Source organism: Nomascus leucogenys, chromosome 18 (assembly GCF_006542625.1).
Source record: "Nomascus leucogenys isolate Asia chromosome 18, Asia_NLE_v1, whole genome shotgun sequence".
Taxonomy (NCBI): Eukaryota; Metazoa; Chordata; class Mammalia; order Primates; family Hylobatidae; genus Nomascus; species Nomascus leucogenys.
Window position 1 is genome coordinate 50,735,573 of NC_044398.1, and position 12,289 is coordinate 50,747,861.

Sequence of the window (12,289 nt, forward strand, 5' to 3'; positions counted from 1 at the left end):
CCTTCAGGAGACTAGACTCTTGAGTCAAAAATCCCTTTGAGAATCTGATAACAATAATGAATTTTGCCCCTAAAAAGGCACATTAGCACACACACAAAATTTTACATATAATTTTATGATATCACCAATTTCTCTAAAGTCCCAAGGGAGTCTACACATCTCAGAATCAGAACCTCTTGTCTGAATGTTGAGGTAAAACTACAGTTGACCCTTGAATAACACTGGGGTTGGGGCACTGAGTCCCGCTGCAATAAAAAATCCATGTATAACTTTTGACTCTTCAAAAACTTAATTACTAATAGCCTACTGTTGACTGGAAGGCTTACTGATAAACAGCCAATTAACACATATTTTATAGGTTATATGTATTCTAGACTGTATTCTTACAACAATAGAAGCCAGAGAAAATAAATTGTTATTAAGAAAATCATAAGGAGAAGATAATACGTTTACTATTCATGGAGTGGAAGTGGATTATCATAAAGGTCTATATCCTTTTGATCTTCACGTTGAGCAGGCTGAGAAGGAGAAGGAAGAGGAAGTGTTGGTCTTTCTGTCTCAGGGGTGCCAGAGATGTAAGAAAATCTACATATAATAGGATCCATGCAGTTCAAACCCATGTTGTTCAAGGGTCAACTGTAAAGACAGTAGAAATTGCCTAACAATGTAAGTTACAAGAGAAAGTATAATAATCAGGTGCCAAATGGGTGATATGGAAAATTGTTATAAGTCCAGAAAAGCAATGCATCATTCAACTTGGGAATAATTATGGAAAAACTGTAGAATCTTGAAGACAGGAGATGATTCCATGGAAAAGAGGAGGGATGGCATCTAAGGTAGGAAGATGGAGAGAAGCTGGAAATTAGTTTGGAATGTTTCAGAACCAGTGAATAGACCAATTTAACCATCTGTGAAATGTGGGCAAAAATGACTTCCAAGGTATATTTGTAAAAAATAATTAAAGCTCTTGGTGAAATGTGTCCCTTAAAACATTATTAATATAGTACATGGGTCTGTTTCAGGATGAGCAAGGGATAAAATTATTATTATAATTGATTTAGTAGGAATTTCTAAATTTGTGCTAACACTTACAAGGTCTCTCTATCTTTAAAATAAAATACTGAAGCAGAAAAAGTAACTTTCTCATATTCTCAGTGAGAAGGTTCTCATACAATTATATAACAGCTACTTGAACCATACATTTTTTCCTGTGGTTTTTATGTATTTTACATGTTTTTAGCTCTTTAAAAAAACTGACTTACGAAGATAAAACAAAGGCTCTTCTTCATAACTGGGATAAATAATGCTTCCCTTATTTCAAGAGTGGGTGTGAGATCCCAAACCCTGTTTTTCCCAACCTTCTTTTGCTCTCTACAAAATGTAAGCTGCCATGTGGAAGAGAGTAAGTAAAAATGTCAATACATTGCAGCTACTTGGACAGCATTTAGAGAGAGTCAAATGTTTTAAGAACACTTAATATTAAATGGAAAACAGATGAATTATGATAAATAATTCTATCTATAGGTCTGAGTTGCCATGTTGGAATCTAAATCTGAGACATTGCAGGGAAAATCCTGTGCACGACTCATCGGAGGGCTGAATTACACCAAAATGAGATCCAGGTTAAGAATGTGGAGACTCTGGAAAAATCCCCTAAAGCAGGTTTTTCTGAGCTAAATTCCCCTTGGCAATGTAGCCATGCAGAATAATCACGAGTATCCTGGAATCGTAGAGTGGTAGGACTGGGCAGAACCTAACTGTTCTCAAGTCTGACTCTCTAACGGATGCTGGGGTTTCCTCTCCAGCACACCTGCCTCTTCCCTGAATAAGCATATCTGGAGACAGGCGAAGTCAGGGGTGTGCAGGTAAATGCTTATCAGCTAATCTCTAACGAAAAAAAAGGACCCTGACTGGTAGCATTTGCCAAGATCCAAGGTGTAAATACTCCCACCATGGCCAATTCAAGCAACCAATGTTATATCAACGTTATGTACTATTTCCACTGCATAGATACAATGGCAGTAAATAACCTCAGAGGCATATGTAAGAAGACAACATAGTAAAATGATTTGGAAGTGGTAGATTTTAAATGTTTTTACCTTTTTGGAAAATATTATTTATTTAATTATAATGTAATAGGATTTAACTTATAAGAATGGCTGTATAACATATAACACATCATAAATTGGCACTCATGAGCCAGTACATGCTAGCTCTGGCACACACTGATAATAGCCCTGGAAAATGACCCTGGACCACCTTCCCCATGACAGAAAACCCCTTAGCAGGTCCTGATCAATGGCAACTCCCCAATATCGCCACCCAAGCATTCAGCACATTTTTTTTCTTTTAAGACACAGGGTCTCTCTGTGTTGCCCAGGCTGGAGTGCAGTGGTGCAGTCACAGCTCACTGCAGCCTCAATCTCCTGGGCTTAAGGGATCCTCTCGCCTCAGCCACACTCAGCTAATTTTGTAATTTTTTGAAGAAATGAGGTCTTGGTTTATTGTCCAGGCTGGTCTTGGATTCCTGGCCTCAAATGATCCTCCTGCCTTGGCCTCCCAAAACACTGGGATTACAGGCATAAGCCACTGACTGTTGTTCAGCACTTTTAAGCCAGGCTTATCTTCTTTGCTTCACTCTCGTTTCTTTGTAGTTTCTTCTAACACAACAAACACCAATAAACTCGAAATGAATTAATGATGTAAATGTAAAAATGAAAGAACTAAGAGAAATACAGATGGATATTTTTATAAAATTGGAGAAGAGACTTCTGAAGCATCACATAAAATTCAGAAACCAAGAAAATAAATGAATAGACTTGATTTAATAATGTAAAACACTTGTACAAGAGAATATTTCATTATTAGTAAACAAAGTTAAAGAAAAGTCACAGAATGGGAGGACATATAAGTACCATACCTAACAGGTTAATAGCCATACCCTATATAAAAGCTCTTGGAAACCAAACGGAAGAAGACCAAAAAATCCCATAGAAAAATTGGTCCAGGATAGAAACAGATAATTCATGGATGAACCATAAATGACAATAAATATATGAACAGATGCTCAAAGAAACACACAATAAAATAATTAAATACTTATTTCACCTAACAGATTAGTAAATATTAAGATGTTTGATGAACCCATTGTTGAGGAGGTATGGGGAAACAGGCATTCAGACACTGTTGGTAGAAGTATAAATCAGTGCAGCCTACTTGAAGAGGAAAAGACAGTAATGTCTAAAAGACAAAAACAAAATGCACATACACCTTGACCTAGCAATCCTGTTATGATTTAAAATTTTTTTAAATGACCTAAAATATATGTACAAAAACATTTGTCACAGCATGGTGGTAACTGCATATTAGAAACAATTGAATGTTCTCTAATAGGGGACTGATTAAAAACCGTGTGGTGTGGCCCTAAAATGCAAGGCCACTAAAAGCTCTGTCTATGTAAGTATCAACATTCTCCAAGATGCATCATTAAGTGGGTAAAGGTGCCAAACATCGTGTTTGTTTTTGTTGTTGTTGTTGTTGGGATGGAGTCTCGCTCTGTTGCCAGGCTGCAGTGCAGTAGCTGGATCTCGGTTCACTGCAACCTCCGCCCCCTGAGTTCAAGCGATTCTCCTGCCTCAGCCTCCCGAGTGGCTGAGATTACAGGCAAGCGCCACCACGCCCAGCTAATTTTTGTATTTTTAGTAGAGACAGGGGTTTCACCATGTTGGCTAGGATAGTCTCAATCTCTTGACCTCATGATCCGCCCGCTTCGGCCTCCCAAAGTGCTGAGATTACAGGCGTGAGCCACCTCGGCCAGCTGCATCGTGTTTAGCGTTATTCCATTTATGTAAATGTAAAAGGATGTGTGTATATTTATTTGTATAATCATGTCTCTGGGAAGAAATGAAGGACACTATTAACTGTTAAGGACACTATTAACCTTTGGGTTAGAAGACGATGTTTATTTTTAATTTTCTTTCTTTATAAAAACAAAGACTTTTTTAAGTATAAACTTAAAAAAACAAAGTGTATGCATCAATTTTATTTAAAGAACAAACTTTACTTTTTTTCATAAATAAATAAGAGTTTCTTAGTTTTGGTTCCCCAGAAACAGACCCTGAGACAAGGATTTGAGTGTAAGCATTTGTTTAGGGGGTCATCCTAAGAAATATCAGTGGGGTATTAAGGAAGGGAAACTGGGCAGGAGAGGGAGTGAATGAAGAGCGTGCTGTCAATCAAGTTACCACTGTGGGCAACTGGAAACTGTGATCCAGCATGAAACATGCACCTGAGTTAACCCACCCAGCCAAGGAGGTATTTAGCCATCAATTCCTGTGGGTCATTGATTGAAGGCTGCTCGGGAGGCCTTAACTCCATGGCTCAGACACAGACAGAACAAGCTCTGAGGCCCGAGAAAGCCTCAGGCAAAGAGCTGGGACAGACGCAGGAGACAGGAGCTGGGAATGGATGTGGGTTGGCCGCAAGGCATGTCTGCTATAGAGACCACAACCCTAGTATCAGATTATAATAAATAAATAGAACGTGCACGTTTGCTGACCTAGCAATTTCACATTTAGGAATCTCCCTCCTGACGTCCTTACACACCTGGGCCCCAATCAACAATATAGAAAGACTGATTGATTGCAAAATTGTTTGTAACACAGTACAGCCAAAACAAAACCAAAAAACCAATGTGAATGTCAATCAGTAGGAGGAGGTTAAATGCACCATAGTGTATCCTACATATGCAAGTCAAGAAAAACAATGAGGTCCATGTTAGTAAATTTCATGAAAAAAAAAATCTCTGAGACACATCACCTTGTGGAACAATATATATCATGAGACCTCATTTTTGTAAAATAGCAAAAACAAGAAAGAAGCAAATAAAAACATACACAAACTCCAGGTCAACTATATGTATGTGTATGTGTACACAGCAAAAGTTCTGAAAAAATAAACAAGTTGCCAGAGTGTGTGCAATGTAAAGTGTACATTACTGATGTTTTAATGTATTATTACATATTTTCATTTACTATAAGGACCCACATTACATGAAAAGGGGTGCTAGAAATAGAACCTATTTCATAGGTTATTGTGGAGACTGAGATAATACACGTAAAATAGCTAGCACTGCACTGCTCATAGAGTGAATCTTCAATAAATGTTGAATGGTTGCTGTTAAAAATGATGGCTTTATATGTCACGAAGAAACTGTAAGTATAAAGTGAGCCGGAGTTTGCTTGTCTTCTCACACCTCACTCTATTCACTTATTTATTTGTTTGTTTATAGACTCAGGGTCTCACTCTGTCACCCAGGCTGGAGTGCAGTGGCGTGATTATGGTTCACTGCAGCCTCTATCTCCTGGGCTCAAGTGATTCTCCTGCCTCAGCCTCCCAAGTACTTGAGACTACAGGTGTGAGCCATCATGCTTGGCTAATTTAAAAATTATTTGTAGAGCCGGGAGTCTTGCTATGTTGCCCAGGCAGGTTTTGAACTTCTGGCCTCAAGCAATCCTCTGCCTCGGCCTCACCGCTGGGATTACGCACTCATTTATTTAACAACTATCACTGAGGGCGTCCTACCAACGAGGCATGGGAGAGGCATCAAGCGACAAGATCAAATCCCTGCTCCCTCCAGCAGGAGCTCACATTCTTCTGGGGCAAACAATGAAATAAACATGCAACATGTCAAGTGACAATCAATGCTGCCAGGTAAGGAAATGGGGTCTTGGAGGTAGGGTGCTGTCGTTTATAGGAGGGTCTCTGATAGAGTGCTATTTGAGTGGAGATCTGATGAAGTCATTGGGGAAAGTGCATGGGCCTGGGCAGGTTACAGGAAGGAAGGAGAGTTCACTGAGTGAGAAGTAAAATGATTGGAGGGGATGGTTAATCCTGGCCTGATATTTTAACATCACTGCTGCTGCAGCATAGAAATTGGATTGGAGGAGGGGAACAGGGGCAAGGTGGATCATGTGTGTGATGTTTGCCTTCACAGTAGTAAGACACTGAAGACCATGGCAGTGAGTGTGGGACTGGAAGGAATGGGATGATGGGAAAATAGTTAAAAGACGAAAACAAGAACCTGGTAATTAATTAGATGTGAGAAGAAGAAGAAAGAATTGTGAATGAGGCTGAGGTGAAATTGCTGCAGGGCACAGCCGTGAGGAGGTCTTGAAAGAAAGGGCTGCCCAGGATGGAGCCTCCAGCCTCCCATCCAGCCACTTCCCTCCTTCCCATCACATGCTTGAGTGCTCCCCTTGCACCGAACACTGTGTTCCCCAGAATGTCCTTGCTCTGGGTGGCTACTGCTATGATTTGAATGTTTGTGCCCTCCGAAACTCATGTGGGACCTTGGTCCCTGAGGAAGAGACCTGAGCTAGCATGCCGTGATGTCCCGTGCCACCTCAGGACTCTGCAGAGACCCTAGCATCAAGAAGGCTCTCACTAGGGGCGGCCCCTCAACCTTGGACTTCTCAGCTTCCATAACTGTAAGAAATATATTTCTGCCCGGGTATGGTGGCTCACACTTGTAATCCCAGCACTTTGGGAGGCCATGACAGGAGGATTGCTTGAGGCTTTGAGTTCAAGGCTAGCCTGGATAATAGAAGGAGACCCATTCTCTGCCAAAAAATTAAAAATTAGCTTGGCATTGTAGCACACACCTGTAGTCCTAGCTACTTGGGAGGCTGAGGCAGGAGGATTGCTTAAGCCTGCAAGTTTGAGGTTGCAGTGAACCATGATTGCACCACTGCACTCTGGCCTGGGCAACAGGGTGAAACCCTGTCTCGAAAAAAGAAAGAAAAAGAAGGAAGGAAGGAGGGAAAGAAGGAAGAAAGGAAGGAAGGAAGGAAGGAAGGAAGGAAGGAAGGAAGGGAGGGAAGGAGGGAGGGAAGGAAGGAATTTCTCTACTTTATAAATTACCCAGCTTCAGGTAATCTGTTTTAAGTAACAGAAAACAGACTAAAGCAGCTGCTTAGAGAACTCCTATTCATACTTCAAAACCCAGACCCAGCTCAGGCATCACCACCTCCAGGTAGCCTGATGCTACAGCTCGAATGAATCGTTTATTCTTCTGCATCACTTCCAGCCTCATCCACAGCCTAGCCACACAGCTTCCCAACCAACAACAAGCAACACAGCCGTGGGTCCAGATTATAGCCCAGTGGGGAGGGGGAATAGGAAGGTCTCGAAAGAACCTGTGAAGACCCTGCACTTGGCATGTTGCAAATAGGTTGTGCTTGCACCCCTAGGCCTTGAGTTGTCCACATTGGGCAACTGGAGCAGGTGGAGCTCCTGGCCAGTTAGCTCTCACCATGAACAGCACATCCATTTACCCAAGAGCACCACACAAATATCATCATTTTCTATATGTGCTATGTTCTGAAACAAAAAGGGGGGATGCTCTATCTGTACTAGGTGTTAAATTGGAATTATTTTAGTCTCAGTTTCAAGTGAGGCCCCAAAGAAATAGAACATTCCAAAGTGAGATGCAAGATTTGCAAAAAGTGCTTATGGAAACCAGTTTTGTAGTCTCAGCCAACCACCCACCTCCAGACTATAAAAGATGAGAGGGAGGCCAAGAAAAGAATTGAAATTTACAGTAGGGAATTTTTGGAGGAAAGCTCTGCTGTGGGCCTCACCTGGAAGAAAGAGTGAGGTCAATTGCCCTACCTCAAGCCAAGGTGTAGGGGTGCCTCCTGACGCTCGGGGGACGCAGTGGGCTGGTGTCTGGCTGAGAAGTGGGGAGCCTGGCTTGTTGGTTGCTCTGTGGTTTTGGGGTCAGCTTGCACTCACAGTTGGGTACAAAGGACTCATCATGCTTCCCATAAATGGTGAGAGCCGTTCGGGGGAAGGAGGGAGTAAGAGGGGCCAAACAGAGAGTGAGGCAGCCCCAGTAGGAAGTGACTTCAGATTCCCCTGGGCTGAGGAAGAGCCATAAGAAGCAGCCAGAAGAGATGCATTCAGCGCCCCAAGGGGCTCCAGGGGAGACAACCCCAGGATCGTGGCCCAGTAGGGAATGGAGAGTTGGAGGGTTTCAGAAGAACCTGTGAAGGCACCACACAAGAGAAGGGCTGCTGCAACCCTGGCCTCTAGCTGCTGTGACCCTGGCCTCCAGGCCTTTGCTCATCCTCCTTCTCTCCTCCCCGATCTGATGCTGGGGAACTCAGAAACCAGCTGGAGTGAGCACCTGGCTGTGGCAGCCATTAGGCCTGTGGAGGCTGAGGCAGAGAATCGCTTGAGCCTGGGACTTTGAGGTTGCAGTGAGCCGTGACTGTACCACTGCACTCCAACCTCAGTGCAATGGGGGTGGGGGCCAGGAGAAGTTTTACCCTTAAATGAAGCATGACGCTTTTGATTATTACACTTGATTCAACGTATTAATTACTGGAAAGAGCTGATGTTTTGAGATTTAAGCAACTGGGACACTTTTAATGTCTAAAGGTGACCAGAAAAGCTGTGGGCCCCTGAGTTTCCCCCAGGACTGCGAAAGGGTGGGCCTTAGCAAATACTCTAAAAGGAGGTGGAGGTAAGAATAAACTCGCCTTCTCATCACACCCCGTGGGTCATGGTTAGTTCATCATAACAAGTGCTTTTCTGTCTCCATTCTTTCCCTCTTCTGGGAGCTCCTTGAGAGCAGGAACTTACACCTAGTGTAAGTGTAGTTTGGCCCACAGCAGGTATGGGTTTTTGTAGATTGATCCAAAGTCCGTTGGGACATGCTTCATTTCTGTTTATTCCGTCCCAGTCTTCTAAAATTGAGCTTCTCAACTTAGAGCCTTGAATGAGTTCCAAGTGTGAGGAGAAAGTGACTGCCCTTAGCCCCCAACTTAACCCTTAGGGCATCCAGGCAAGTGCCCAAGGGCTGAAACCCAGAACCTCTTGCCTTCGGCTGCAAGCAAATCTTTATCCAAGAGGGCCTTAGAAAAATATTCATTTCTCCATGGAATCAACCCATGCCAAGTTTATCAATGATAGACTGGATAAAGAAAATGTGGTACACATACACCATGGATACTATGCAACCGTAAAAAGGAATAAGATCATGTCCTTTGCAGAGACATGGATGGAGCGAGAAGCCTCATGTTATGCTTCTGTTACATGTTATCCTCATGCCACGTTTTGTCCTCAGCAAGCTAACCCAGGAACAGAAAACCAAACATGGCATGTTCTCACTCATAAGGAGGAGCTGAACAATGCGAACACACTGACACATGGTGGGGAACAACACACACTGGGGCCTGTGAGTGGTGACGAGAAGACGGAGAGAATCAGGAAGAACAGCTAATGGGTGCTGGGCTTAATACCTAGGTGATGGGATGATCTGTGCAGCAAACCACCTTGGCACACAGTTACCTATGTAACAAACCTGCACATCCTGCACACGTACCCCGGAATTTAAAATAAATGTCAAAGAAAAAAAGAAAAATGATAATTTCTCTGAATGCCATGGGTTAGAAAAAGGCTGGGAAGCATTGCTCTAAAAGAGCTCCTGGGATCTTTGCATTTTGCTCTCTGACTTTCTGCTCTATGTACAATAATTTTTTGTCATGCCTCCCCGAAAGTTCACGACTCTTTACCACTGCCAGCTACCCTGTCACCACATGAAACGATACTTCGTCTACATGAGCTGAATATTGCATCCCTTCTTCTTCATGTTTGTACACAGCCACCTTGAGTTTCACATGTTTTGTGAAATGCAAGCGTCACTACAGTTGATGTACAGAAGAACCCAATGAGGCTGAGAATGCTTACACACGTCACCTCAGAACTGCTGCATGCGTCAAGAAACGTGGAATAGTTGCTCCCTTGCAATTGCTGTCAGGTGCCTGCTGCTTCCACACACTTTTACACTCCAGGCTGTGGGTGCTGCTTGGGGTCCCCAGTGGGCCCAGCCTCCACAGGTAGGATTCCAGTTGGCTCTGGTGGGAGGCATGTGACAGCCATGGGGCCTTTCCCCAGCCTCTTTCTGGCTTATTGCTGGCTCCCACACCCTGTGTTTGCTACCTAGCTGCATCTCTCATTTCTGAGCTCCTGGATTGTGGGTATTGCCTTCTCGGGCTTGAAATATCTGCCTGATGCCAAACTCCTTGGCTCTGCCTCTCCTAGGGTACAGCCATGGTTTGGGGGCTCAACTTCTCAGGGTCACCGAAGCTCTAATCTGCTAACCCAATTTCAGTTCCTGGATCTTTCTGGCTATTCCTGTTCAGTGGATACCCAACCCTGGTATCATCTTACTAGTCCCAGAATCTTGAATTGAGAGCAAAAAGTAATTGTGTTTTTGTTAGAAAAGATGGGGACAAAATTAGAGGATGAGAAAAAGCATCTGATGCCCAAGACTGTGAGCTGAACTGGAAAAATAAAGAGTGTCTGAGGAACTCCATCAGAAAACTCTGCATGAAGACTTTGGATTTGGGTTGTCTATCTCCAGTAATAACGTGCTGGTGATGACTAATTAGGTGCACCATCATTCGGAGACTCAGTGAAGACTACAAATGAAAAAACACAGTCTATCAAGGCATGATTCACACTCAAAGGACTCTTGAAACAAGCAAAGAACTTTGTTGTTTAGTCTGGCAAACATTTCACTTTGAAAATAATTGTAAATGAAAACCGTGCTCCCTGAATCTTCCAGCTATCTATGTGAAATGCTCTTAATTTCATAGGTGGTTGGTAAGGGACCAATTACTTTCGACATGTGAATGAAATGACATCATCTTTGCCAAACAATGTGCAGTGAAATGAGAGACCACCTTCCTTATAGCATATTTAATATGTTCTCTCTCTCTCTCTCATTTAATATGTTCTCTCTCTCTCTCTCTGTGTCTGTCTCTCTACAAATTGGCCCATGAGTATTCCTTCACTTTCTCATTATAACAAAACAAAAGAAAAATCCAGTCGCATGCATTGCCAGATGCTTCTCCCTTGTGGCATAATTCTACAGAAGCAGTGAGAGGACAGTTTCAGCGGGAGGCTGCTACAGGACACCAGAGAGTGCAGGAGGCCTGGGCCAGGGGTCTATGAGCTGCTCCAGAAGCTTCTGACTGCTGCTTCTGGAGCCCAAGTTCTGGGATCTGAGCAAGGTGACGCTGGTTCGGCTGGTGGCCCTCTCCCCTTGCAGAGGGAACATGTGCTTAGTGGAGAAGCCGAGGCCTTGGGCACTGTTTTCTTCTCCCCTGGCCCAGGGCAGGCACTTGGGGTGTCCTCTTCCACAGGTGGCCCCTGCTGGGGATTTCCAAGCCCCCAACAGAATTACATTCTTCTTCCTCAGTCCTTGCACTGCCTCTGTTTTCCCACAATAGCAAAATACAATGGCAGCCTACACAGCACAGCACAAACTAGCATCATGACCTCAGGGCCACTAAGAAGGTCCTAAGACCCCTTGAATCCTTTCATGGAAGGCAAAGGCTTTCATTCCTCCCTTAGGGATAGGGCCATAGATCCCTCCAGCCCTTGGGCAGCTGAGTAGAACCTGGAACCCCTCGCCCCATCCTGTTCCAGTCCCCTCCACGCATGAGTTGTGGTCCCAGTGACCATGCAAACATTACCATTTTCTCCAACAGCTCTACCAGGACCGGGGCTGGAGGTGATGGCCGCAGATCCTCTCCCAGTGAGTAGATTCTGATGGAGGGAGCACCCACGTTCCGCGGCAGGCATCCTCCACCTGCCCCCTCAGCCTTTGAGCCACAGCACATCACTCATCCAGTGAGAGAGGTGGCCAGCCCAGGGCAGGAGAGGGGGCTCCATGACCTAGGGGCTGGCCAGGGCGTAGTGCTGAGGATCTAGAGAACACTATATAACTCCAACTACTCTGGAATCTATCCTGACCACTTTTTGTTTTCCCATTTTTACCCAAGGGTCGGCTCTGCTTCTGCAAACAACCTGCCCTTCCCCTCCTCTGGCCTGTGCTCAGAATTCAGAAGCAGGTGTGGGGGCACGCGGCTGTGCCCTTTTGCCCATGGTCACAGGAGAAATGGCCTCAGCAGAAAGACTCCAGAAATGACAGCCATGCTCAGCCTTGGGAGGTTTTACAAAACAACAGCCCTTACCTCCCCTTCCCCTGAAATAAAAAATGCAGGAATATTTTTAAATAAAATGTGTCATTTTTTAAGCAAGAGGTATACGATTTTCCCAAAGGCAGTTTTAAAACATTTCAAAAATGTTAAATGGTATGTCAATTCTCCCTTTATTCTTCATGCTTTCTCTCACCCTGGAAATATATGTATATATATGCACACATTATCCTTGGAGGTGTATTTTCTAGGATGCAAATAACAAAGGAAAGTGATGG

At 43.8% G+C, this 12,289-nt stretch overlaps 1 long non-coding RNA gene across 1 annotated transcript in view; it reads right to left on the minus strand.

The window, feature by feature from the left end:
* Positions 1–11,848, minus strand: part of LOC105738963 — a 79,613-nt gene extending 67,765 nt beyond the window's left edge. Inside the window, exon 1 of the long non-coding RNA XR_004026798.1 lies at positions 11,547–11,848. This is a non-coding gene — a long non-coding RNA (uncharacterized LOC105738963). The remainder of the gene's footprint in view (positions 1–11,546) is intronic.
* Positions 11,849–12,289: the final 441 nt, after the last annotated feature.